General features: G+C 48.3%; 1 protein-coding gene across 8 annotated transcripts in view; it reads right to left on the reverse strand.

Moving 5' to 3' along the window:
• The window catches only part of ATP2B4 (ATPase plasma membrane Ca2+ transporting 4), a 113945-nt gene extending 98830 nt beyond the window's left edge, over nucleotides 1–15115 (reverse strand). For 4 of the 8 annotated variants that reach the window (XM_007988869.3, XM_007988872.3, XM_007988871.3 and 1 more), the window contains exon 1: nucleotides 14564–15110. The gene's annotated coding sequence lies outside the window, so the exon portion shown is untranslated. Of the gene's footprint in view, nucleotides 1–13721; nucleotides 13954–14563 lie in introns of those variants that run through there. The other 4 variants (XM_007988875.3, XM_007988876.3, XM_007988874.3 and 1 more) reach the window with 4 other exon arrangements.
• Between the last annotated feature and the right edge of the window lie 7102 nt (nucleotides 15116–22217).

The following is a 22217-nucleotide window of genomic DNA, read 5'->3' on the forward strand; positions in this document are numbered from 1 at the left end:
TGTAGTCCCAGCTACTCAGGAGGTTGAGTTGGGAGGATCCCTTGAGCCCAGGAGTTGGAGGCTACGGTGAGCCATGATGATACCACTACACTCCAGCCTGGGCGACAAAGTGAAATCCTGTCTCTAAAACAAAAACAAAAACAAACAAAACATAGTAGGCTGTGGGGGTTAGGGACCAGAAGCATACCCAGAGGGTTACCCCGCTGGTCTCAGTGGCCCACTGTCTGAGTCCTTTTTCCCTCTGATATTGGGAAGCCTAGGAGTACAAAAGTTACCAAAGCAAAATCCACTCGATGATTTTTTTTTATTGAGTACTTACTATGTGCCAAATACTGTTGTAGGCACTTGGGATATATCAATGAGCAAGATGAATATCCTTGCTCTCATGGAGCTTATCTTCCAGGAGAGTAAATAACCTTTTTCTGTGTATTAGAAAGGCCATGAGCTTTGGTGTCAGGCCTGGGTCAGATATCAGCCCCAACCCTAATGAGCCAGATGATCTCTGGGCAAGCTATTTAACTCACTGAGTGTTAGCTTTCTTATCTGTAAAATGGGAACCATAGCATGTTATAGGTGTGTTGTAAGGATTACAGATAATGCATGTTAATTGCCTGGCACAGAGCAGGGTTCAAAAATGGTTAATACTATTTTTCCAGTCCCAGCTGAATCCACAGATTCTGGGACAACTCGCATGCCCTGTTATTTAAGGGCTTCAACCAGAGCATTATCTTTAAGATACCCTAGAGAGAGTCTGGTGTGCTGAACAACGTAGTTGGGTTTGAATCAACCTAAGGTCAGTGAATTTTCCCTCTAGAAATGTCTGCTCCCACCCCTAGACCTAATGGAAAAGATAGACCTCATTAGTCTTCCTCCCCTGCCACAAGCCACAGATCACTGGAGTGCAGTGGACATCAGATGTAAGCTGGAATCAGCATCTGTTGGCGTTTGGACTGAGAGACGGAGTTAATTTACTTTGGAGAGCTAAGCAGGAAGGCCACATGGGCTGAGAGATAGAACCTACTGCCTGGTTCACCCGCAACGGGTCCCGTGCTTGTGGGGGAAACAGCAGGAGCCCATCTGTGAAGAAGAGAGTGCTACAGCTCCAGGATGTAGGTGTGGCCCACAGAGGGGCTACACTTCCCACACCTAAGTTCTGTGCTATTTCCCTGTAATGTTCTAATAAAGCTCCCTTTTACTTTTGCTTTTTTGAGTAGGCTTCTGTTCTCACAACCAGATGATCTCCAAGACAAAGCCTGTACCTGTCTCAGAAGGTGGTTGTTGTGACATAATTTGGAAGCATCTGGCATTTAGTCGACATTCAATAAATGCTGTTGAAACTCCCCATGTTCTTGACAACCAGTCAGTCACTCAGCCATGGAAAGAGGAAATCTATAAATGGGCTAAACTAAGGGTGCATCTTAGCCTTATGGTTTATGAACATCTTTATCAATGTGGAAAATGAAGACAATGCTAGTATCGACCTCACCGTTCGCTGAGAATATTAAATGAGATGATTCAAGTTTAATACCTATCACATAAATAATAAATGTTAGCTCAGATTATTACTTCTACCATTGTCATAGTTATTTAAGATATGACAAGAGCTGGGCACAGTGGCTCACACCTCTAATCCCAGCACTCTGGGAGGCCAAGGTGGGCAGATTGCTTGAGACCAGGAGTTTGAGACCAGCCTGGGCAACACAGCGAAACCCCATTTCTACTAAAAATACAAAATATATATATATATATAAGCTGGGCATGGTGGCACGCACCTGTAGTCCCAGTTACAAGGGAGGCTGAAGTGGGAGAATCACCTGACCCCAGGAAGTCGAGGTTGCAGTGAGCCATGACTGCATCGCTGTACTCCAGTCTGGGCGACGCGAGTGAGACCCTGTCTCAAAAGAAGATGCAACAAGCGTTGTTTTAGGTCTTGATCTAGGCAAGGAGGGAGGATGCAGTGAGAGCAGAAGTGGGAGCACACAGAGAACAGGAGGATGTTCTGGGGAGTGGGGTCAAGGGGTTGGGCAGTCAAGAGAAGGAACTGAGATGGAGAAGGGGAATAGGAAGAGGGGGGTCACTGGAATAATAAGCTTTACGGATATCTAGCACTTCAATGTTTATGGGATGCTTTTACCTACAATATCTTATTTGTCTGTCATAACACTCTATGGGGTACATAACGAAAGGTGATATTATACAAACTTTAAAGAAAGCAAAACTCAGGCTAGGTGCAGATGTGTACAGCATGTACCAACTGAAGCTAAATCCACCCCTTTATCCTTTATACCACATTGTCTCTGAAAATAGGGATTAAGAGGCTGAAATGAGAGGTAAAGACTGGAGAAGAAACTGGAGGGCTTCTCTGGAGAGGTATTGTTTTATTTCTCAGTACCATTTGGATTCCTTTGGGCATCCCAGCAACAGACTATCTCTACCCCATCAGAGGCAGAGGCTCCAGATATAAGCAGGAGATGGTAAAGTCAGGGAACACCAGGAGGCCAATGAAGTGGCTGAATAAACCAGGCTGGACCCACACCCAGCTTCATCACCGTGCCCCGGTCCAGGAGAAGGCTTTCTTTAGCAAAGGACAAGCGCAAGCCCTTTACCATTCAGGCCATGGTCTCACTGCTAACACCAGGGGCTGCCCTGCAATTATATCTAAAGCCCCTCCCAGCTCAGTTGTGTGTCAGGTCTAGATCTTACCTCCCTGAAGTCAAGGGTTAAATGTGCTCTCCAGGGAAACAAATGCAAATTATCTGGAGCACTACCAACAAGCAGAGCTTGCTGTGAGTTCCCAGGATCGGGACAATCATCCCTGAGCTTAAGGTCAGTGCTGCTTAGCCCTTCCTTCGCCTCCTGGATACCACTTCTTCCCAAACCCTTAACATAGTGCTTGGCATATGGTCTGTGCTCACTTCATGTTTGTTGGATAAATAAATGGGTAAGTGAAAAAGCAAATGAATGACAGACTGGCTCTGGCAATCAAATCAGCCTGGGCTGTCACATTATGGTGACCCCGCCCTCTTGACTCTTAGACCCCAAATCAGAGATCAGTGGCCAACCTGACTTAAACAGCTGCTAAGGATGGATGGAGTTAATACTGCTTCCCCTCTGCACTTCCTCTGACCTTTTGGAGGAGCCACACCCTGAGGAAAGGGTAGGGCCAAGAATACCCTGGCAGGAGGAGGTCTCTACCCACCTCTTTCCAGGACTTCTGGCTCCCCTCTCAATTACCCTGCCTCTCTCAGCTCAAGGCCCAGTGTGCAAGGAGGAGCTGTGGAAGGGACTGTTAGGAGCTGCACGGTGATGTGGGCAGTGCCAAATTCTTCTTTGCATTTTCTGTAGTGCTAACGACCTTAATTGTTAATAATAACAGCAACAATAACAATCATGCCACCAGCACCTTTATGGTTTCTAGAATCTGTCTTCCAAATTGCTCCTAGCACATGACCTCATACCATCCTTGGAGGGACAGGGATAGTTCTCCCTGCCATGTGGGTAGAGACGTTGGGTACCAGGGAAGTTTGGTGTTGATCTGGTCACACAGTGTTGCAGTGATGGGGTCGAGGGTCCAGTCTTGGAGTGGGGAGAACTGGGCTGTACCCCCAGCTCTGCCTCAAACTAACCCAGCGTCTTTGGGCAAGTCTCGAGGTTCCGGTTCTCCGTCCATCTCAAATGCTCTGTCTCAATAAAATGAGACTGGTGACCAGCCCAAAGCCTAGTGACCGCCCTCCCCTGTACAAGGTCAGAAAGCCCCTGAAATGGATGCTTGCTGTGCCTATCCTTGCATCCTAACAGATGTCATATGAGTGCTCCCCACAAAGAAGGCTGTAACATGGACGGCAGGGAGGAAACATCAAAAAATCATCCTAATGGTCCATGAGTGCCAGGAGAGCGACAGGCGGCAGGCCGCTGCTGCCAGATGCCATCCTGCCCACGGTACCGGCACTGGCTCAGACAAAGGCTGGAGGCCTTCCAGCGAGTGGGATCAGACAGCCTCCCTTACCTGCCAGACCGATTCTCCAGGATGCTCCGAGTGTCCTCAGTCGGATGCAGCAGCATGCCCCTTCCTCCCCATCTCCCCTCCCCTCCTCCATCAAATCTATCCTTTCTCTTTCAAATCCTGTTTGGCAGTCACCTCCTCCATGAATAATTTCCAGTTGAGCCCTGCCAAATTCTAGTCTCCCTATTCCTAACAACACCCCTTCAGGCCCCAGCCATCCTATTAGCAGCTACCAGCCATCACTAGGTCATGTGTCCCTGTGCCAGATGAGATTTTAAGTGTGTGTTTCCACTCTTGTAGCCCCCTAGACAGAGGACAAATAGGGCCAGTATTTCCTATCTCCTCCTTTCTTAAATTTTCCTCCATCTTCAGCTCCCAAGATAGGAAGCAGGGCATTCAGGACACAAGAATAGCGGACTATAGATGGATGATACATTCCTCTCTACCTTGGGCAGTTTCCCCGGCCAGTTGCCAGGAAGGCTAATGCTAGAATCTCAGCCAGAGTCCAAACAAGGGCTCTGCCAACATGTCTACCTCTAGGGCCGAAAGTCTGGATTGGCAAGGAGGGTAAGCTGGCCTAGCAGCTGGCGACTTTGCCCGAATTTCTAATCCAACCCACAGCTCACATGAAAACCTAATCTCTCCAGCTCACAACACTGACTACAATCCCACTGACATTATTCCAATGTCGAATAATATTGTAGGTGAGCTACACGAATTGCCTTTGTAGGTCAAAAGCGGTTGTATATTGGCATTTTCATATGGTTCAATCTAATAACTTTTGAGGGATTATGTGCCCTAGGAAACTTTGTGAAAGTTTGAATTTCTCTACCTCTAGCTAATATGCCTTAGTTTCTGGCCTAGGACATAGCAGAATTACGGCCTTGGAAGGTACTTCCTAATCGAAGTTCTGGGCAGGTGGAGGTGGGAAATCTTAGAACCTGTTCTACTCCCAAACCTCAGTGGTGGCAGTCCAAAGACATATGCTTTTTGGCCTCTTTTCCCCTGCTTATCCTGGGCAGAAGGGTGGGATTTGCAAGTTGTTACATTGTGCTAGATTCTATCTGTGATAAAAGAGTTTGGTTTGGGCATTGAGAGTTTTCCTTTGTCTTCTATAGAAGAGGAGGGTCTTGGATTAGGAATGTCTGTATGTCCAAACTTGGTTTCATGTAACAGTGTAGTTGATGAAGACTCAGAGATATCCCCTGCTTCAATCAAGGTTACACAGCAGACAAGAGTCCAGATTACCACTTTTCTGACTCCCAGTCCCGTGCTCTTCTGGCAAGCCTGGCAGCCCACTAGAACAAACTCCTCCCTGTCTGCCCCCTTCCAACTTCCTGGCTCCCGCTCTTTCAGGCTCCCTCACCAACACAGAAGGGGAATTGACTAAAAGATTAATAGCCCTCGCCTACATGAGCCTACGTAAAAAGAGCCCTGAGTCATGTAGGGCCTAGCCCCAGGGTTTCCAGGAGAAGAGAGGGAGAGAAAAAGAGAGAGAAGGCATCCTGGAAACTCAATCTCTCTCCAGAGTGAGGACCAGGATGGGGAGGTGGGGGTGGGTAGCACAATGATTTGGGTCAATGACAGGACAGTCAGGTGTGCTGTCCTTGCCAAGGGATTGCCTGGAACCTTGCTTAGCTCAGGCGTGAAGGCTCTGGGCAGGCACTGCTTGCTGGTTTCTTTCAGAATCACCTAATTAGAGAATTCTAAGGGATGCTAAAGGTTGGTCAGCAACAATCTCTGGGCTGTTTGGTCAATTTCTTCTCTTACAGCCTGGGACCCGCCCTCCTCAAAAGTTAGGCGGGTGACTCTGGAAGCCCTCAGTCCCCAGGTTCCCTCAGCTGGCCGCATGGCATGGTGGGAGGATGCCTGTCATCCTGCCTCCCTTTGTGGCCCAACCATCAGGGCACAGTTGCTCCTGTCTGGACAGAAGAGGCTGTGGGTGGGGAGCAGTGAGGGTGGGAAGGAAGGCTTCCTAAGGGACCTTACTTTCTCAGGAGATCCCTCTGTGTGTTCCATGGGGACTCTCAGTACTCAAGAGCTTAGAAAAGACACTCCTATTGGTCAAGAGTTTTGTAGATAAGGTGAGAAGAAACCAGGAATCTAGGAGTGCCTCTGGCATGGACTTCTCTCTCTGGCTAAGTGTTTGGAAAAATTTCAAACCTGAAAGGTTGAAAAAAATAGCACAACGAACAACTGCAGACCCTTTACTTAGTTTCATCTTTTTTTTTTTTTTTTTTTTGAGACAGGGTCTCACTCTGTCAACCAGGCTGGAGTACAGTGTCATGATCACAGCTCACTGCAATCTTGACCTGTTGGGTTCAAGTTATCCTCCTGCCTCAGCCTGCTGAGTAGCTAGGACTACAGACAGGCACAGCCACCATGCCCAGCTAATTTTTTTATTTTGTAGAGGTGGAGTCTTGCTATGTCATTCATCTCTACAAAACAACAACAACAATAACAAAATTAGCAGCCATGGTGTCATGCACCTGCTCCAGCTACTTGGGAGGCTGAGGTGGGAGGATTGCTTGAACCTAGGAGTTTTAGGCTGCAGTGAGCTATGACTGCACCACTGCACTTCAGCCTGGGTGACAGAACAAGGCCCTGTTTCAAAAATAAATGGGGGCTAAGTGTGGTAGCTCATACCTGTAATCCCAGCACTTTGGGAGGCTGAGGAAGGTGGATCACCTGAGGTCAGGAGTTTCAGACCAGCCTGACCAACATGGAGAAACCCCATCTCCACTAAAAATACAAAATTAGCTGGGTGTAGTGTTGCATGCCTGTAATCCCAGCTACTCAGGAGGCTGAGGCAGGAGAATCGTTTGAACCCAGGAGGTGGAGGTTGCGGTAAGCTGAGATTGTGCCATTGCACTCCAGCCTGGGCAACAAGAGCAAAACTCCATCTCAAAATAATAATAATAATAATAAAATTAAATAAATAAATGAGGCCGGGTGCAGTGGCTCATTCCTGTAATCCCCACACTTTGGGAAGCTGAAGCAGGTGGATTGCTTGAGCCCAGGAGTTCGAGACCAATCTGGACAACATGGTGAAACCCCGTCTCTACAAAAAATATGAAAATTAGCAAGGCATGATGGCATGCGCCTGTAGTCCTAGCCACTTGGGAGGCTGAGGTGGGAGGATAGCTCGAGCCCAGGAGATCAAGGCTGCTGTGAGTTGTAATAGTGTCCCTGCACTCCAGCTGGATGACAAAGCAAGACCCGGTCTCAAAAACAAACAAACAAAGAGATACATTTCTGTTGCTTATGAAGCCACCCAGTCTATGATGTTGTTTCAGCAGCCCAAACTAAGCTATGCTAAGACCAATCTTTCACCCCATTGGGTGAAAGATTTAGTATCCATTAAACGCTAGACTAAATCAGCTATTAGAGTAGAGGCTGCAAACTGGTCAATTTAAAGTTCCAACCTGGCACAGTGGCTCACTCATTATTCTGGTGCTTTGGGAGGCTGAGGCAAGAGCATCGCCTGAGCCTAGGAGTTCAAGCTATGGGCCACTGCACTCCAACATGGCTGACAGAGTGAGACCCTATCTCTAAAAATAGGTAAATAAATAAAGATAATGTTGGCTAAAAGATGCAAAGTTTCAATTAGACAGAAGGAATGTTTCTGAGATTTACTGCACAACATGGTGACTATAGTTAATGTAACGCATGTTTCAGAATTGCTAAGATTTTAAATGTTTACACTACAAAAACAATGATAAATGTGTGAGGTGATGGATATGTTGATAGTTTGACTGAATCATTAATTAAATTAAAAAAAAATTTTTTTTTTTAAGACGGAGTTTCACTCTTCTTGCCTAGGCTGGACTGCAATAGCGTGTTCTTGGCTCACTGCAACCTTCGCCTCCTGGGTTCAAGCGATTATCCTGCTTCAGCCTCCTGAGTAGCTGGGATTACAGGCATGCACCACCACGCCCGGCTAATTTTCTATTTTTAGTAGAGACAGGGTTTCTCCATGTTGGTCAGGCTAGTCTAAAACTCCCAACCTCAGATGATCTACCCACTTCGGCCTCCCATAAAATTAAATTAAATTTAAAGAAAAATGTTGTCATTACTACTAGATTTTATTAGTTGGAATTTACTTATTTATTTATTTGATACAGAGTCTTGCTCTGTCTCCCAGGCTGGAAGTGCAGTGGCGTGATCTTGGCTCATTGCAAACTCCTGAGTTCAATCAATTTCTGGCTAATTTTTATATTTTTAGTAGAGACAGGGTTTCACCACGTTAGCCAGGTTGGTCTCAAACTCCTGACCTCAAGTAATCCACCTGCCTGGGCCTCCCAAAGTGTTGGGATTGCAGGCGTGCCCAACTGGCACCACCGTGCCCAACTGGCATTTACTTTTTAATTTTTTGAGACTGAGTCTTGCTTTATCACGCATTCTTGAGTGCAGTGTCATGATCAGAGCTCATGGGAGCCTCAAACTCCTGGGCTCCAGCGATCCTCCCACCTTGGCCTCCGAATGTGGTAGGATTACAGAGTGAGGCCTTGTGTCTAGCCTCGTTGGCATTTCTGTTAAGAGTTTTCCCTCCCTGCTCCTCCCCGTCCAGGTCAACTGTCAAAATAAACTCAAGGAACTTTTAATCTTCAATGTGTTACAATCTATTACCATTATCCTTTCGAATGCTCAATGCGTTTCACATCTGGCTGGCGGGAGACCCTTTAAGCCAGCTCCTGTGCCAACATGTCATGACATGAGCACGCTCTAGTTTCCGGCACAACATAGTTCACTTATACTTTCCTGGTCTCAGACTTGGAATTAGTCATTTCTTCAGGGAGCACTGTTCCTTACAACCTCCCCCGTGGGAAGTTGTACTTAGAAATAAAAATCCAGGTACTAGGTGTGTTCCTGTCCACAGTCCTTTCAGTGGACAGACCCACAAGATATACAAAAAACCCCACAAGATTCTTTTTCCCCTTCCCTGGTTCCATACTTATAGCTCTCTTTTTCCATAGTGAGACCCTGATTTCCAGAAATATCACCATAGTTACTCATTTCATCTATCATACAGTAAACAAAACATAGTTTCCAATTTATGACACAAATACTACAACCAATAACATGTCTACAAAGTAAAGGTCAATATTTCTTTGTAGTTTTTTTTTTCTTACTTAAAATATGAATTCCACAAAGAATATAGAATCAGAGTTTTAAGCTTAAAAAGTACTTGAATTAGGCCAGGCATGGTGGCTCAAGCCTGTAATCCCAGCACGTCAGGAGGCCAAGGCGGGTGGATCATGAGGTCAGGAGATCGAGACCATCCTGGCTAACACAGTGAAACCCCATCTCTGCTAAAAATACAAAAAATTAGCCAGGCGTGGTGGCGGGTGCCTGTAGTCCCAGCTAGTTGGAAAGCTGAGGCAGGAGAATGGCGTGAACCCGGCAGGCGGAGCTTGCAATGAGCCGAGATCCCGCCACCCCACTCCAGCCTGGGCGACAGGCTCCATCTCAAAAAAAAAGAAAAAAAAAAAACAAAATTCTTACTTCTCCCGCTTTCTTATCCCAAAGGTGGCATACTATATACTGTACTACGTCTTGGTTTTTTCACTTAATAATATATCCTAACAATCATGTCATGTAAGTTCACAGGGCTCCTAGTCATTCTTTTTTTTTTCTTTTTGGCTGCCTAGTATTCTATTGTATGGATGTACCATTGTTTGTTCAACCATTTTCTTAAGAATGGGCATTTGGATAGTTTCCAATGATTTCCTATTGTAAATATGCCTTTAAAAAACACCTTGTGGCTGGTCTTGGTGGCTCACGCCTATAATCCTAGCACTTTGGGAAGCTGACGCAGGTGGACTACCTGAGCTCAGGAGTTTGAGACCAGCCTGGGCAACACGGTGAAATCCCATCTCTACTAAAATACAAAAAATTGGCTGGCGTGGTGGCGTGCACTTGTAATCCCAACTACTCACGAGGCTGAGACAGAATTGCTTGAACCGGGAAGGTGGAGCTTGAAGTGAGCCAAGATCGCGCCACTGCACTCCAGTCTGGGCGACAGAGCGAGACTCTGTCTCAAAAAAAAAAAAAAAAAAAAAATATCACCTTGTACGTATCTTTCCATATTTGTGAATGAGCATCTTCTGGATAAATTCCTAGAAGTAGGGTTGCCGGGTAAATGTGTATGTAGCTTTGTTAGATACCGCTAACTTCCTCTCCATTGAGGGTGTACTACTGGTTTGTACTCCTGGCATTGATTATGCAACCTAGGTAGACCTTGCTATGAGGTGTTCTAAGCTAAGACTTTCCTTGAACCTAGCTGAGAGTCCTTGACCTTCCTACCAATAAACACACTGCTCCAAACTCCCTGTACCACACCCCAAGTGAAGTGGCAGAAAGGCAAGAGGAAGGGGGTCTTATTAATCCCATCCCAGTTCATCTTCCCTGAGTTGTCCCAGGGGTTTGTGCATGAAACTTGGGAAACTAGAGCAGAGGTGAGTGATGAGGCTGAGGATCTCAGGCAGACAGGAACTGGGGTGAGGAAAGGTAGAAATGGGGGCTCTGCCCCTTGGCCCCTATGTTCTCAATCCTTTTCTTTCCTTTGGCCTCTCCTCTATCCCTTCACACATAGACTGCCTCTCAACAGCCTCTTCTCTGACCTGGGGCCCTTGGCTCTGGTTCTCACTAGATCCTGCCTGGTTTCCCTCCTCAACCCAAGTTGGTGTAGGCTGAACACAGGGGACTGGCTTAAGGTAGAGGCAGAAATAGAAAGTCCCTGTCATTTCTGTTTTAACATGTGTGGAGGAAATAAGTCAGTGGAACAAGAATGGCTCACACAAGGGAAAGAGGAAAGAGGACACAAAGAGAGATACTGGCAGAGGAAGCCAAGGGCAAAACATTCCACACAAGCATTTTGGACTCCAGCCTCAGGGCCTGCTCTAATCCTATGACCTGTAGAAAAGGGGAAATGAGTGGAGAAAGGTTGTCATCCCAGTCTGACAAGGCAGAGGCCTTGCTTTTCTCATCGCTCTTTCCTTCTCAGCCCTACCCACCAAATACCGACTGGGATGACAGGAATCAATGCTTATCTAAGAAGCAGGGAGCTGGACTGGGTAGGGAGCCTTGTTTGAGAGGCACACTTTGGAGGAAGAATTCAGATTGCCTGAAGAATCCTTCCAGAGAAGGATAGTTAAGACTCTGGGTGGGGTGTTCCCCTTCAAGGTCAGATTGCTAATCTAACCTTGGAGTTTGGAGCTAATCTAACCTAAATCAAACATTTTTTTAGGGGTTTGGCTAACGGGGCTTGTCTTGGTCATTCTGGGGACTAAGAATGAACAAGATCCTTTCCTCTCTTCAAGGTTTAGTGGGTCTGCAATGCTCTGTCCTAGTGGGCAGGGCTGATCCATGTCTTTGGGTGCTGGGTCCAAGGCCAGGAGCATTGGAAAAAAAAAAAAAAAGAGAGAGAGAGAGAAAAGTGCCCATCGGGGTTTCGGAGTTTTGGAGAGAAGCTAAATTCTTGAATAAGAGGCAGTTTGCAGTGGAAGGCTTGACCTGCTGACAGGTGGCAGGGAGCAGCCCAGCCCCTGTTCCTCTCAGGACCTCGGGTCAGTGGGAGTGGGGAAGAGTAAAGCCTCCAGATATCCTGGCCCAGGACGTCCAGCCCCTACACACCACCTTACCTCTTCCAGCACCCACACCTTCGGCAAATTCTAACCGCTGTCCTTCTGCCCCTAACTGGGTCCTCTCATTTTGATTTTCTTCTGACAAAGACCACAGCAATGTGACAAATCTGCCTAGCCACGCCCTGTCACCTCTACCATGGAGAGCAGGCTTTTCATTGTGCAGAAGGGAAACTGGAGGCCAGACGGCGGGTTAGGAACTCGCTGGCATCAGGCTGATTCCAAGGCCCCCCAAACTGCCCGTACTTCTCTCAATGCGCGTTGACCCAGCGCTCTAACGTCCCAGGCTCTGTGCTGGGCGCTGGGAGTCCCATGGGTAAGACGGGCTGTGCTCCTTTGACTTGACCTTCAATCCAGAGACTTGGTGGTAAATGGAAGGGAGAAGGGTCTGAGGCTCGGCACGACCTGGAAGGCAGGAAGCCTCCGTTGGCAGCTCAGTTCGCATTCTCCACGGAGTTCTCAGACTACGGCAGAGCCCGGGAGGGTGGAGCCCAGCAGCGGAGAGGCTGGCGGGGCGGGGTCGCAGAGGCCGCGGAAAGCAGAGGGGCCGCGGGGTTGCGCAGTTGATCCCGCCCCGAGCCCCGGGGGAAGGGCTGAGACTGCGGGAGCCGATTCCCCGCTTTGGCAGCGACCCCAGGCTCAAAGCCGCGGGAGCAGGCAACCCGGTGCGCGCTAAATAACGACCTCACGGAGAAGCAGTCCCTGAGCCCGTCAACATCGACCCCTAATCAGATTACTGAAAATAGGAAGGCCGGCTGCAGGAATAGTGACACTCTGGGCCCCCACGATGGGAGGCCGCGGCGGAAGCGGCGTGATTTTCGGGGTTGCACCTCAGCAAGATGGTGGCAGGGAGGATGGGGCTCCCGAGGAGGAGCAAAGAAATGGATCCCCTCCCTCCAGAACACGGGCATTGATTCTGTCTTGGGGCCCCTGCCCACTGGGGAAGGCCTCATTCCCTTATCGACCAGAATACAGGTAGGGAAGAGTCTAGCCAATGGGGTGCAGTCAGATGAATTAACACCTCAAAATGAAAATCGGTTCCTGTTGCTTCCTCAGCCCCGAGATGAGCTCTCCTCTAAGTGTTTTGCTTCCTTCTCCCCCAGTTTCTCAGCTGTAGCCTTTACCACTCCTCCAAGCCCTGGGGCTGAAGGCAGGTGTTTCCTCTCCCCCAGCCTGATTCCCACAGATCTGTCTGCTTCAGGGTTTAGGGCCCACCTTCCAGAACACGGCTTACCAAGCTGCCACCATCCTTCCTGCCCCTCCCAGAGTCTGCTCCCCAAGCCACCACCCTCAGCCAAGGAGGGTAACTCAGCTCATGGGCTAGGAGGCCTCTTTCCGTCCCCTTCTTCCTAAACGCTCCTGGCCCAGCCCCTCCTCACCCCCAGGCTCCTTTCCTGGGCCTGGCCCAGCCTGGAATAAGCTTGGTCTCCTTCCTCCAGGTAGAGGGCCCAGAGTGAAGGGGGCACAGGAGGGCCTCCAATGAGAAGCCCTGGAGAAAGGGCAGCTTGGGGAGGGGCTTAAGGAGCAGGGCGAGGGTCTCTAGACTCCCTGCCAGACTCCTCACCCAGAGGAGGGAGCACTACAGAATGGGATTTTGTTTCCCTTCCCTCCCCAACTCCTTTCCCCTCTCCACAGGGGCCTCAGTTGAATGCCGGCCTATTGCTTCATCTGACATTCCCCCTGCCCGGCCAGCAGGCGCCGGCATCATGTCTGCAAGTTATTGTAAGTCCGGCAGGAATGCCCAGGAGGGAGGTGCCTCTGGCCAGCAGAGTGCCCACTCCCCTCCCAAGATGTGGCTGGCCACTCCTGCACCCTCCACACCCAGTTGGAGAAGAGCGGCGGGTACCCTCAGGGAGGTGGAGGAGTGTATGAGGCCAGACTTGACTCGAGGAAGGATGCCAGCAGCCCCCTCTACCAAGAGCGAACCAAGTATGTAAGAGAAAGAGAGAAGGGAGAGCAGGAAGGACAATCCCATTCTTAATTCCTAGCTCTTCAGCAAACCAAGGAAGTGACCCAAGATGCTCAGGGACCCTTCCACAGATGCCTGTGGCCCACCCTGTCTGCCAAACACTCACCAGCCCCACAGTCTCCAGCCTTGAAATCGGAAACTTTTCAATTCACCCTTCTCCTTCCTCCCCTTTGGGACCAGAGATGTGTGGGGCGGTGCCCTCGGAGACACTCATACAGTTGGTTCTGGACGCTCACACACTCTCAAACAACAGCGGTACGAGGGAACTCCCAGCTTTTTCCACAGCTAATTATAGATGTGAAAGTCTGAGGATGTTTTGCAAGCAACACAGAGAAACTGCTGAGGTTTCTCTGCAAAGCTAAAGAAATTTAATTTGTGCACTCTCCTTCCCCCACTCCTCCCAACTTCTCCCAGCCCACCTCTACCCCATGGCCCCAAAGTGCCCCTCTCCTAGTTCCCGCTGCAGCCCCCCTTTCCTGCCGAAGATTTCTTTAGTTCCTTTTTTTTTTTCCATCTCTCTTTTGGGCTTTTGAGAAAGGAACAGACACGGAAAATATTTTTGCAACAGTTTTCCATCCTGCGTCTCATTCCCAAGCCAAGGGGGAAGGGGAGGGCAGGAATGGAATGGGTTGAGGGAGGGGAGATAAATGTTTTTTCCAAGAGTTCAATTTTGGTGTCAAAAAGAGAGTCCCTCCATTCCCCTACCCTATAGCCCAGGAATGACAAGAACTAGGAAAAGAGAGATAAATCACTTATTCGACTATACAGTTTCTCAGAAAACAGTATTTGACAAATCTGTGCACACACACATATTTTTAAAAACCCTCCAAACCCAGTCGCATGAAATGTGCTAGAAAGAGGAAAATCGGGGAGTTTTAGAAGCCACTGAGAGAAAAGAAAGAAACAAAGTTTGCAAATCACAAGTCAATTCCTTCTCTGCAAGCCTACCTCTCTTTCTAGCAAAGATCCAGGTTTCTCCAAGCGGGACTCTCCCTCCGGGTTTCCATGGATGGGGGTAGGGTGGGCTGACCACCCACCAGCCTCCCCAGTGTGGCAACCAAGCTGGAGACGCTGGCTTTGCTCTCTTGCCTTTCCGGCTAAGGCCGGGGAGTGGGCTGGGTCTCCTCCCCCTGCCCTTCCAATGGGAAGGACCTCTCAGGTTCCTGAAAGAAAAAGGGTGCAGGAGAGCTGGATGGGTGTCTCTGACCTTGCTCTCTTCAGAGGGATGGTTCCCCAGGAAGTTCGTGCCCCCCTCCCAGCCCCCAGCGTTGGACAATCTCAACAGCAGAGCTTTCTTAAGAAAATGCTTGTCATGGCAACAGCTCTAGCTAACTCGGGCCAGACTCCTGCTCACCAGCTCTCCCCAAGCAGTGCGGGAAGAGAGAGGGGAGGAGCAGGAGCTGGAACAGAGGTGGGACTTGGCATGAGGCCAAACCATTACTCTACTGTTAAGGTGGCCCGATTCCTGCGGTTGCTTCCTGGTTCGTCTTAAGGGGGAATGGGGAAAGAAAGGGAAGGAATCCTCTCCCCTGTCGGCTTTCTTCCCCACCCTTGCTTTCACTTGTTGAATAGAAAGCTGAGTGGGGTGGAGGAGGGGTGAGGGTGGAGGTGGGGAGTGGATGTGGGTGGCGGTATTCAACGGTTGCTGGGCGGAGGGGAAAAAAAAGGAAGCTTCGGCAGGCGGTTGGCTTCCTGCAGCTCCTACGGGCCTCTCAACCCCTTACTCACTTAGATCCAGGACCCAGAAACCCAAGGTGTCTGTGGACACTTGTATGTCCCCTCCCACCTTCCTGCTCCTGTCTGAATAGGGGGTTCCTTGGAGAAGGAGAATAAATTGTTTTGTAAACACACACACACACACACACACACACACACACACACCTCCTCCCCGACACCTTATATACAGGTCACATTTTGTTCCCTCTTGCCCCTGTACCCACCAGAGGTATACTGACAGTGCATGAAAATAGCTGCCTACTTTTGAGTCCTGCTATGCGTAGGCTATGACACCAAAAGCTTTGTCTATACGATATCATTTCTAGTCCTCATTGCAATTTTGAAAGGTACTTGTTATTAGCCTCATTTCCTAGCTGAGGAAATTGAAGATTGAGTGTCTGGCCCAAGGTTATACATCTGGTTCATGACAGAGCCAACAATTCAAGGCCAAGTCAGACGGACTCCAAAGCCCAAGTACTTTCCTGTACTTGTATCATACTCCGGCACACATTTCTGTTTTAATTTGGACACACTCAGACATCCCTGCACACTTATACACAGCCTGTAAACTGTTAATCACACCCCCATACCCACACACCCACTAGCATTGTGCAACAGTGCCACCCATAGATTTTGCATAGAACTTTATGGCTTTCAAGCACAAACATGCACCATCAGCTGGTTCACACAACAACATATCTTCATTGACTGACAGATTCCCACACCTACCTCAGCAAACACACTCATGTTTATATGCTTGTGGAAGGCATATGCTTGTGGAAGGTTTATATGCTTGTGGAAGGCGCGTTGACATATATCTCACAGGTTATAGCTATGAGCTATGCTGTGAAGAGGGTGATTGGCCACTACTTCCCAACCTTTTAAACAGAGGGTTGGGAAAAGGCCTCTTTGATCCTATCATTCTAACCCAACACCTCACACCACCCCTGTCCTTCTTTGCTGTCATCCCTGCCCCCAAGAAGCAGAGCCACACGCACATGGAGAAACAGAGTTGTGAATTAGACCCAGGGGTTCAGTTTCCCCTGTGTCCAATTAGCACCCTTCCCAACGTTTTCTCATTTGGGTCCTCTTTTTCCTCTTCATTTTCTTACCCTGCTATTTCTTTTTTCTTTTTTTTTGAGATGGAGTCTTGCTCTGTGGCCCAGGCTGGAGTGCAGTGGCGTGATCTTTTTACTGGTTGGGCTGGGCTCAGAACTCAGAGTTCCTCAATGTGAGGCTGGAGATTGCCTGCTATCATCTGAAAACACAATCCAAAATAACCCTGGCTAGGGTCAGTGGCTCATCCGTGTAATTCCAGTACTTTGGGAGGCTGAGGTGGGAGGATCACTTGAGGCCAGATTTCAAGACCAGCCTGGGCAACATAGCAAGACCCACCCCATCTCTACAAAAAAAGTAAGAGAAAAAAAATAAGCCCCTGCCTGTGCTTGTGCCTCTCCCTGCCAGCAGCTGAAGAAAGTTGCAGGAGTAGGGGGAGATTTTAGGGCCACCCTCCATGGAAACTGTGGGTTGTTTAGTCCTTTTTGCCTAGTGATTGACCCTCCCACCCTCAAGGCACTTACAGGATTCCAAAGGTGACCTTTGTTCTCATTTCAGCCTCTTGCAACTCCACTGGTCACTCTCACCTTCCCAGGGCATTTCAAGAACAGAGTTGGTACCTTGTTAGATTCCTTCCTTCCTCCCTCCCTTTTCCCTCCCTCTTCCTTTCCCTCCTCTTCCCTCCCCTTCCCTCCCCTTCCCTCCCCTTCCCTCCCCTTCCCTCCCCTACCCTCCCCTTCCCTCCCCTTCCCTCCCCTTCCCTCCCCTTCCTTTCACCGTTTCTTTCTCCTTCCTTCCTTCCTTCCTTCCTTCCTTCCTTCCTTCCTTCCTTCCTTCCTTCCTTTCTTCATTCCTTCCTTCCATCTCCCTTCCCTCCTTCCCTTCCCTTTCTTTCTTTCTGTCTGTCCCTCCCTCCCTCTCTCTGTCTCTTTTTCTTTTCTTTCTCTCTTTTTTCCTTCCTTCCTTCCTCTCTTCCTTTCTCTCCCCTTCCCTCCTTCCTTCCCTCCCTCCCTCCCTCCTTCCTTCCTCTCTTCCTTTCTCGACCCCTTCCCTCCCTCCCTCCCCCCTCCTTCTTTCCTCCCTCCCTCCCTCCCTTCTTTCCTTCCTTCCTTGCTTGCTTCCTTCCTTCCTTCCTTCCTTCCTTCCTTCCTTCCTTCCTTCCTTCTTTCTTTCTTTATTTTTTTCATTATAGGTCTCCCTGTGTTGCTCAAGTTGGTCTTAAACTCCTGACCTCAAGTGATCCTCTCACCTCAGCCTTCCTGGAAACTGGGACTACGGACACACCCCACAATGCACAGTGCCTTTGTTAGATTTGGGTAGACCCTAGCAAAATGTCAGCTTCAGGAGCCCAAATCAGTTGTTGGGGAAGACATGAGAAAGAAAGGAAAAGAAATAAATCAGCCGAACAGAGCTGCAGATTTAACGGCTTGTCAGGCTCCCTGCTGGATGGCACCAACATGACATTTTAGCACCAATGAGTGTCAGTTGCATCTTTATCATAAGTAAGCCAGTCTCTGAAATGACTCTTTAAACGTATTAAAGTATATTTTAAGCTCGTCTGCAGTGGCTGTGTGTGGAGGCATTGCCTAACTGTTCAGTAAACTTGTCTTGGGGAAATAACAATTTAGGCCAGATGTATGGTCCCATTAAAGAAGAAGTCTGCTTTGGCTGCCTGTTTTGTGGGGACTGGGAAATGATACCCTTTCATAGCTGGTTATTATTGGAAAGGTAAGATCTTCCCCTCAAGCTCCCTGGATTCCAGCGAGACAGGCTCTGCCTGGGAGGTGCTGTCAAAAGCAGCTCTGATGGCTATCCCACCTCTGGCTGGCGAGGATTCAGGGCAGGCCAGGATGATGACTTTCAGGGTGGCTGCAGATCCTCCCTTGACCGACTGTGGGGTTGTGGGATGAGAAAAAAGGAATCCCCTTCCCACTCCATTCCCACCCCAGCTCTGCTGCAGACAGGAGGGAGGTATGTTGTCCCCAGAGGACAATGTGACCCCAGAGGAGCCGAGCGGACCGTAGCCTGATCTCTGTCACTGAGCTGACCACTAAGGCCTGTGTTTTCTGGAAAGTTAGAAGCCTCAGTGCTTCGCTTCTTGCAGCGGCAGGTTTGAGGTCTAGAACGGGTAAAAATAAATCTATCCATAAAAATAACCACTAGATGTGGGAAAATGGAGTTGGCCCCGCTGGGGCAAGAAGGAGGACATCAGAAGTTCATAGTCTGCATGTTCTGCTCAGCTCTGAGCAGTCCTGTTTCCCTCTTCTCACAGCCGTACTCTTGACTTTACAGGTTCCTGTTCTTTAGGTCTAGCCTGGCTCTCCTCAGCCTCCTGTCCTCCCCATAGCAGGTCAGTCTCTACAGGGCTTACATCACTGTGGACGCTGTCCCTACCCCATCTCTCACTTGAGGAAAATGCAGTCAGCACTGTCTCTCGTTTAGCTGTTTAACAGAATGTGTTCCTCTGCCTCTCGATGACTCCACCTTGAGTTTTCCAAATCTTCCTCACCATTTCCTGCACCTCCCCCAAATGCAGACTTCATGACTCCCTGTTGTGAATATCTACCGTTTTGCCTTGGCTAGAACAGCAGCCGTTTTTCCCATGCCCGAACCCAGTTCTTTGGGATGTCCTTTTTTCTCACTGTTAAGATGGAAGCTGGGCCAGGCATGGTGGCTCATGCCTGTAATCCCAGCACTTTGGGAGGCTGAGGCGGTCGGATCACTTGAGGTCAGGAGTTCAAGACCAGCCTGGGCAACATGGTAAAACCCTGTCTCTACTAAAAATACAAAAATTAGTCAGCACGGTGGTGTGCGCCTGTAGTCCCAGCTACTTGGGAGGCTGAGGCAGGAGAATCGCTTGAAACCAGGTGATGAAGTTTACAGTGAGCTGAGATTGGGTCACTGTACTCCAGCCTGGGTGACAGAGTGAGACTCTGTCTCAATAAATAAATAAATAAATAAAAATACAAAAAAAAAAAAAAATCACTGGGCATGCCTGTAATCCCAGGTACACAGGAGACTGAAGCCTGAGAATCACTTGAACCCCAGAGGCTGAAGTTGCAGTAAGCTGAGATTGTGCCACTATACTCCAGCCTGGGTGACAGAAAACAAAACAAGACAAAACAAAATCTCAAAAAACAAAACAAAACAAAAAACAATGATTGAAACTGACATTTTAGTAGCGGTCCTAACTCCACCTGACCCAAGCTGAGCCAATTACATCCTTTCCTGAGAGTTTTGCACTTACGATCAAACAGAAAACAAGGCTTGGTTCCTGCTGCGAATACTGTGAAGAGGGAGACTCTGGAAGTATCAGGGGTCAAGTTCCCTGCCCCCTGGAAGAAGCCTGCAATAAATGAGAATACAGCTCGCACGCACGCAAGACAGGCAGAGGAGAAAGCTAAGGAGTGAGTGCCAGCAGCACTGGAGTTCGTTGTACCTCATATCCCACTGTACCCTGCCTTTCCTGCAAACGAGTTACATGACTCATTATGCATGCCTACGCTAGATGAAACTAGGTTTTTTGGTCACTTGTACTAAGTAATGTAGAAATGTAGTGTAGAAAGTAATGTACGAAGTCTTTGAGCTAGTACCTACCATTTAGATTCAGTCATTTCTGTGCATTTTATTCATTCAGTAAGTATCTCTGAATACCTACTATTCAATTTAGCATACATTTATTGAATGTCTACTGTTTCAACATCTACTGGGCCCAGATGAGGTATACAGAGGTAATAAGCTTATAGTTTAGTAGAAGGAAAAGATATTTTCACAGCATAAGTAGCTACAATCAAAGATGCTATAATCTTTTAAATGTATTTACTGAATACTTACTATGTGCTAGGTAGTACATATTAAAAGATGAAATATAAAATGCTAGGAAACGCTAGGGGGTGATTGCCTCAGATGGGAATATTAGAAGGCTCTAGGAAGGAGATAATATTTGCAAGTACCTGAAAAATCTTGGAAAGCAAGCTTTAAACTGTTTTGGATGGGGGTGGGGTTAGGGTGGGACATGAGCAAAGGTCTGGAGGTAGAAAGAATAGAGAACGAGGTGGGTGGATTGCCTGAGGCCAGGAGTTCGAGCCTGGCCTGGGCAACATGGCAAAACCTCATCGCTAGTGAAAATACAAAAAATTAGCTGGGTGTGGTGGCACACACCTGTAATCCCAGCTACTCGGGAGGCTGAGGCACGAGAATAGTTTGAATCCAGGAGGCGGAGGTTGCGATGAGCCAAGATCGCGCCACAGCACTCCTGTCTGGGTGACAGAGCAAGACTCTGTCTCAAAAAAAAAAAGAAAGAACAAAAGAATAGAGAAGAAAGACGGGGGAGGTGGTTTAGTTTAGTCAATGGAGGGCCCTGAGTGGCCTCACTGGGTCTATGTTTAGCAAGCTGGCTGTGGCAGTAGTGTGTAGGGTAGACTGCAAGCCTAGAGATGATGGGAAGGATAATCCAGGCACAATGCATTACTAGGCAATGTTATGGAACATAGTGATATGTAACACAGTCCCTGCCTTCCGGAAGCATCTAATCTGGTTGTGGAGAGATATAAAGTGAATAACAACAGAATAAAGTATATCTGAACTTTGTTCCAGATGAAAAACCCAGTGAAAGTTTAGCAAAGGAAAGCTGAAGATGGGCTGGAAGCTTTGCAGAAGGCTTCTTAGAGTTGGTGAGACTCCAGTTGGACTTTTTGATTATTTCTAATGTTTTTCTTTCTACCTCCTTGCAGAGCAGGCCTGGTAATGGCTGCAGAGTAGACAGATGCATTTATCAGAGTAACTTCTGTCCCCATGTCCTTTGTCTATCCTTATTATACAAAACCCAGGGCAAGGGTTCTAGTAGGGAAGAAACTGGATCCAGGAAGACCCACTGAGCTCCAGCTAAGGGACTGGGGGCGTGAATGCTAGGCAGAGATACCAAGGCAGAAGTCCTTGGACTCGGCTTAGGTCAAGATGGCAGGAGATCAGAGAAGGCTGCTAGATGGAGACACAGATAGCCAGGGTTTACCCTCCAAGACATTCTCATGTACAATGAAAACAACTAATTCTCTGGCCGGGCGTGGTGGCTCATGCCTGTAATCCCAACACTTGAGAAGATGAAAGCGGGCAGATCACTTGAGATCGGGAGTTCGAGACCAGCCTGGCCAACATAGCAAAACCCCACCTCTACTAAAAAAAAAAAAAAATAGCTGGGCATGGTTGCATACGCCTATAATTCCAGCTACTCAGGGGGCTGAGTTCAAGCCTCCTTTTCAAGCGGGAATTGCTTGAACCCAGGAGGCGGAAGTTGCAGTGAGCGGAGGTCACGCCACTGCACACTCCAGCATATGTGACAGACCGAGACTCAATCTCAAAAACAAGACCAAAAACAAAACACAACAACTAATTCTCAAGTTCAGATTGAGCATTGCTTCAGTAATCAGGGAGGGTCTGCTCAGGGAAGATAATAGTGACTGAGAGGGTCCAAGAAAGGTAAAAATGGATATTTCTTGCTGTATTTATACGAGAGATAAGCAAATAGCAGCAGCTGTTTCAGCAGTAATAGCAGCAGCAACCGCAGCAGCAGGCTGGGCTATTTCTCCACTGCAAGAACCTTGATGAGTCCTCCATGGGAGGGCTGGCTTCCATCTCACCCCCTTGCTGAGTGTGGGTGGTCTTCTACACTTGACAAGCAACGATTTCGTTTTTCCCACTTCCTGGGATTCCTGTGAGAGGACTGGATGGAACAGCCTTTACAGAGATCATTAGAAAGGGTGTCTGAATCTGCAAGGGTGGGATGCAGAATTAAATCAAAGGACACTTTCTCTGAGGGCTTGAGGAGCTGGTC

This window comes from Chlorocebus sabaeus, chromosome 25 (assembly GCF_047675955.1).
Source record: "Chlorocebus sabaeus isolate Y175 chromosome 25, mChlSab1.0.hap1, whole genome shotgun sequence".
Classification (NCBI taxonomy): domain Eukaryota; kingdom Metazoa; phylum Chordata; class Mammalia; order Primates; family Cercopithecidae; genus Chlorocebus; species Chlorocebus sabaeus.